The sequence below is a fragment of the Bufo gargarizans genome, chromosome 1 (assembly GCF_014858855.1).
Source record: "Bufo gargarizans isolate SCDJY-AF-19 chromosome 1, ASM1485885v1, whole genome shotgun sequence".
In the NCBI taxonomy this organism is placed as follows: domain Eukaryota; kingdom Metazoa; phylum Chordata; class Amphibia; order Anura; family Bufonidae; genus Bufo; species Bufo gargarizans.
In genome coordinates this window covers 265,682,070-265,688,069 of record NC_058080.1, presented here as the reverse complement: position 1 = coordinate 265,688,069, position 6,000 = coordinate 265,682,070, and the positions used below count along the sequence as shown (strand labels likewise).

General features: G+C 45.5%; 1 protein-coding gene across 4 annotated transcripts in view; it reads left to right on the top strand.

Moving 5' to 3' along the window:
• Positions 1-612: 612 nt before the first annotated feature.
• Positions 613-6,000, top strand: part of LOC122944508 (probable E3 ubiquitin-protein ligase HERC3) — a 98,860-nt gene continuing 93,472 nt past the window's right edge. For all 4 annotated transcript variants that reach the window (XM_044302872.1, XM_044302882.1, XM_044302864.1 and 1 more), the window contains exon 1: positions 613-698. The gene's annotated coding sequence lies outside the window, so the exon portion shown is untranslated. The remainder of the gene's footprint in view (positions 699-6,000) is intronic.

Genomic DNA, 6,000 nt, shown 5'->3' with positions numbered 1-6,000 from the left:
CCTGATCTTGGAGCAGAGTGTGCGCTGAATCCACCATAATGGGAAGCGTCAAGAACCGCTCCGTACGTGTCTTTTTTGGAGTTGCTCTGTTACAAAAACCACTAGCTGAAAATGCAATTTTGGATTGAAAACCAAAAACGTACTGTGAAAAAACACCCGCAGGCGCCACGCTGAATTATATAGGTGGATTTTCAAAAACACACCCTATCCCCGTCAGGTTTTTTCAGTTCAAAAATTTTTGGGCGAGGGAACATACACCCATTTTTGGCCCTCATTTTGGGGCATGTGTATGGGTTTTGAGGGGGCATCACTGTTTTAGCGCACCCTTTAGTACACCATACTGCTGAATCTCCCTGTGGCCCCCCTGTCACAATATGGCAGGTATGAAGTACACCGTTTATCGGGGGCGGGACACAAGAGGTCCGTCTTCAGGCTTGTGAGGTGAAACTCCTACACCAGCGGAGATGACTGCTGTCTGCCTCCTCTCCCGCCCGCGTACGGCCATCGCTAATTGGCTGCCGGTTGCTGCCCAGTGTCCCCGCCCCGCACTGAGGGAAGTGTGTATGCGCGGCTGCTATTGGCTGCGCCCGCTGTCACTGATAGCTTAGAGTGGGCGGTGCTTGTGTGGGAGTCGTTTCCGAAACTTCCATGTTATTATGTGACAGAGGAGCGGAGGAGGTCAGTGTGCACGGGGACAGGTAAGCCGCAGCGACCACCGCAACACACCCACTGCTGTCCGCTGCGGTTTTCGCATTGCCGCCCCACTGCCGTGACTCGCCCAGTGACTGGCACTGACAAGCCAGCAATGGCTGATTCTCTGGGCAGGGAGCTGTGCCAGGGCTGGTCGTCGTTTCTCTCCGAGTCTAGTGTACTTGAGAGGGGCTAACACTGCTCAGGCCTGGTCACTGGACGGAGTGGTGGCAGTGGAGTGGCTCCAGTTTAATACGATTTGGCCACTGCTGTGAGAAGGGATTGTGTGTGGTAATCTGTGATCAGGGCTGGAGTTCCTATAAATCTGCTCCTTGGCAGTGGTCGCCGCACAAGGGTGAGAGAGTTCACATTTGTGTCTGGATCTCAAGCGATGATCAGAAGTCCTGATATGTTGGAAAAGAGCACACAAAGAAATGATTACCCCTCCCCCTACATATCAAAATGTTGTTCCTGTAATTCAGTAACCACAAAGATGCATTTTCAACACCGCCGTGCTACTTAAACACTGACAGCCTCTGAAATTACTAAGCGCTTGTTTCCCGACAACTAAATGTTACTGGTGGTCTAGGGATTAATACGTTTGCTGAAGGTGAAGATAAGCCTGGTGGTCTAGTGTGGCGAAGGAGCGTCTCTGGTTCGGCGTAAAAGGTTCGGGTTAGCTAAGAATTCCGTTATGGATTCTGCTACCATGGACCATAAGTTATGGTCCGTTGTAGCAGAATCCATAACTGTTTTCTTAGATAACCTGAACCTTGTATGGGTACTTTCACACTTGCGGCAGAGGATTCCAGCAGGAGGTTCCGTCGCCAGAACTGCCTACCGGATCCGGCAATCCAGACACAAACGAATCCAGTATTTATTTTTTTCACAGATTTAAAGGTCTGCGCGGACCAGAAGACTGGATCCGTCAATGCGGCAATTTTAATGTACTATTACATTTCAATGGAAATTAATGCTGGATCTGGCATTCCGGCAAGTGTTCAGGAATTTTGGACGGAGACAAAACTGCAGCACGCTGCGGTACTTTCTCTGTCCAAAAAACGTACAGTGACTGAACTGAAGACATCCTGAAGCATCCTGAACGGATTTCTCTCCATTCAGAACGCATGGGGATAAAACTGATCAGTTATTTTCCGGTATAGAGCCCCTAGGACGGAACTCAATACCGGAAAGTACCCTATGCTGAACTTAAAGGCAACCCGTCATCAGGATTTTGTAATGCTGAGGACTTGGGTTGCTAGATGGCCACTAGCACATCTGCAATACCCAGTCCCCATAGCTCTGTGTGCTTTTATTGTGTAAAAAAAAACGATTTGATACATATGTCCCTGACTCATCTCAGGTTAATTTGCATATGTATCAAATCAGGTTTTTTTACACAATAAAAGCACACAGAGCTATGGGGACTGGGTATTGCAGATGTGCTAGCGACCATCTAGCAACCCATGTCCTCAGCTCTATACACAAAATCCCGGTGACAGGTTCCCTTTAAACAGAAGTTCGCGCAGTACTAGTCGTCTCATCCATGTCTATATGCCTTATCAGGGTTGAGCTATGGATGTCATGGAGTGGGTTCCCTTCTCTATTGATCAGAGCGGAAACCTTCTAAGAACGAATGGCTGCCACTGACCGACTCGATCATGCCATGTATTACATTGTTGTACCCTTCACCGGTGTTCCATCCAAATCAATAAGTGCCACCTAATACTTTATTTCCCATGAAACTCATGGCCAGACCCCCCCCCCCCCCCCCCCCCCCCCGGTAATGTTGGCTGATGGCAGGGGGTTTCAAGAGTTTGCATTATAGGTGCGGATCCGTCTGTGCAGACACCAGACGGATCCGCTCCGAACGCAAGTGTGAAAGTAGCCTAAATGGAGGTGCACTCTCGTTCACTTTGGAGGCATTGTTCTAGAGGTAGGTGTTGGTCCCACCTCTGGAATCTATCAGACAGTGTTGGCACATCCTAGAAATATTCCACCAATGTGTAAAGTGACACAACCCTTTTAAGTCATCTCTGGGCGATCCTTCAGCTCTGACTCCTTATTACTTACTAGATAGCAAAGTACAAAGTTGCTCAACTAGAATGAATATATATATATATATGTGTTTTACACACACACATACGATCTGGGAAATGACAACATATAGTTAATAGCGACCCATCAGCTCCCCTGATATGTCACTATAGTCATTCCCTATCAAATACTAGTGCAGTCCTGGAAGTGTCTGAAGAGCAGGTTCTTACTGTAATGTAAACCGTGATTGATGATCACGTCTCCACATTGCTCACTCACAGGTGGAACAGAAAAAGGCCTTCTCAAACTGTTCCCACAAAGTTAGAAGCATATAAAGGTTTTGCTACACTGAAGCATTAAAGGGGTTCTGCACTTTGTTTTAACTGATGATCTAGATCATCAGCTTCTGATCGGCGGGGGTTTGAGAAGGCAGCGGCGCGACTAGGATCAACTAGCGTGGGCGGGGCTAAGCTCCATTCAAGTGAACAGAGATTAGCCCCGCCCATGCTAGTTGATAATAGTCGAGACGTCACTGGGCCAGCGGTAAAATCCTGGAGTGCCGCTGCCTTCTCAAACAGCTGATCAGCGGGGGTCCCGCCGATCAGATGCTGATGATCTATCCAGAGGATAGATCATCAGTTAAAGCAAAGTGCAGAACCCCTTTAAGATTTCTCCTCACTGGAACTAAGGGGCCATGGCCAACCCCTGAAAACCAACCCCATAGCATTACCCCTCCTCTACCAAACGTTACAGCTGGCACAACTCAGTCAGGCAGGTAACGTTCTCCTGGAATTCGCCAAACTCAAACTTCATAGAGAAGTGTTATTCGGAATTCCACGGAACACGTTTCCACTTCTCCAGATTCCAGTGGTGGCGTGCTTTACACCACTCTGTTCAGTGCTTGCGTTGAGACTTGCATGATGATTCTCAGCCTTGGAAATCCATACCATGAAGCTTCCGGACTCGGTGATCTACTGATATTAACCACTTCAGCCCCCCTAGCTTAAACCCCCTTAATGACCAGACCCCTTTTTACAATTCTACACTACTTTCACGGTTTATTGCTCGGTCATACAACTTGCCACCCAAATGAATTTTACCTCCTTTTCTTCTCACTAATAGAGCTTTGATTTGGTGGTATTTCATTGCTGCTGACATTTTTTTAGATTAATCGAAATTGACCGAAAGTTTTGCAAAAAAACAACATTTTTCACTTTCTGTTGTAAAATGTTTCAATTAGAACTACATTTCTATATAAATTTTTCTCTAAATTTATTGTTCTACATGTCTTTGATTTAAAAAAAAAAAATGCAATAAGTGTATATCTATTGGTTTGGGTAAAAATTATAGCGTTTACGAACTATGGTGCAAAAATGTGAATTTACGCACTTTGACTTTCTGAGCACCTGTCATGTTTCCTGAGGTTCTACAATGCCCAGACAGTAGAAACACCCCTCAAATGACCCCATTTCGGAAAGTAGACACCCTAAGGTATTCGCTGATGGGCATAGTGAGTTCATGGAAGTTTTTATTTTTTGTCACAAGTTAGCGGAAAATTATTTTATTTTTTTTCTTCTTACAAAGTCTCATATTGCACTAACTTGTGACAAAAAATAAAATTTTACATGAACTTACCATACCCCTCACGGAATACCTTGGGGTGTCTTCTTTCCAAAATGGGGTCACTTGTGGGGTATTTATACTGCCTGGGCATTTTAGGGACCCTAAAGCGTGAGAAGTAGTTTGGAATCCAAATATGTAAAAATGCCCTGTGAAATCCTGAAAGTGGGAATTTGAGCCCCTTTGCGCATCTTGGCTGCAAAAGTGTCACACGTGGTATCGCCGTACTCAGAAGAAGTAGGGCAATGTGTTTTGGGTGTCTTTTTACATATACCCATGTCTCTCTAAAAGACAACTTTTCCCTTTTTTTTTTTTTTTTTTTTTTTTAATACAAAGTTGTCATTTGACAGAGTTATTTCTCTCACCCAGCATGGGTATATGTAAAAATACACCCCAAAACACATTGCCCTACTTCTGAGTACGGCGATACCAGATGTATGACACTTTTTTGCAGCCTAGGTGTGCAAAGGGGCCCAAATTCCAATCTTCTTTGGAAAGAAGACACCCTAACGTATTCTGTGAGGGGCATGGTGAGTTCCTAGAATATTATTTTTTTGGGCACAAGTTAGCGGAAAATGATTTTGTAAGAGAGGAAAAAAAAAATGTCCGCTAACTTGTGCCAAAAAATAAAATAAAAAATTCTAGGAACTCGCCATGCCCCTCACAGAATACCTTGGGGTGTCTTCTTTCCAAAATGGGGTCACTTATGGGGTATTTATACTGCCCTGGCATTTTAGGGGCCTTAAAGCGTGAGAAGAAGTCTGGAATATAAATGTCTAAAAAATTTTACGCATTTGGATTCCGTGAGATTTAATTTTTTGTCACAAGTTAGTGGAATATGAGACTTTGTAAGAAAAAAAAAAAAAATCTTCTATGAACTCGCCATGCCCCTCAAAAAGTGATCTTTATAGCGCCGCAGCGATTTTACAGTTTTTTTGCAGTGATCAGAAAAAAAAAAATTCTGTCACTGCGGTGGGGCGGACTGAACGCAAGTGTGCGCACAAGATCAGGCCTGATCGGGCGAACACTGCTTTTTTTGTAGAGCCTATAAAACATGTCCTATTGTCCGCAATTGCGGACAAGAAAAGGCATTTTCTATATATTTTCTACATTGCCGGTGTCAGTGTTTTTGCAGATCCGCGGTGCCCGTGATTTGCGGATCCACGGATCCGCAAAATACATACGGACGTCTGAATGGAGCCTTACAGGGGGGTGATCAATGACGGGGGGGTGATCGGGGGTTAATAAGTGACAGCGGGGGGTGTAGTTTGGTGCTACTTATTACAGAGCTGCCTGTGTCCTCTGGTGTTCGATCCAAGCAAAAGGGACCACCAGAGAACTAGGTAGCAGGTATCAGACGCGGTTAACAAAACAGCGTCTGATATACCTTTCAGGGGTTAAAAATCGCATCTACAGCCTGCCAGCGAATGATCGCCGCTGGCAGGCTGTAGATCCACTGGTTTACCTTCGGTTCCTGTGAATGCATGCTCCTGTGTGCGCATGTTCACAGGAAATCTCACCTCTCGCGAGATGACGCGCCGGCGCGTCTAGGAGAAATAACAGGGTCGCCGCCAGGACGCAATCCTGCGTGCGGTGGTCCTGGGATGGTTAAACTAAATCCTTCACCAGTTTTATACTGCCCTAATAGCTCTC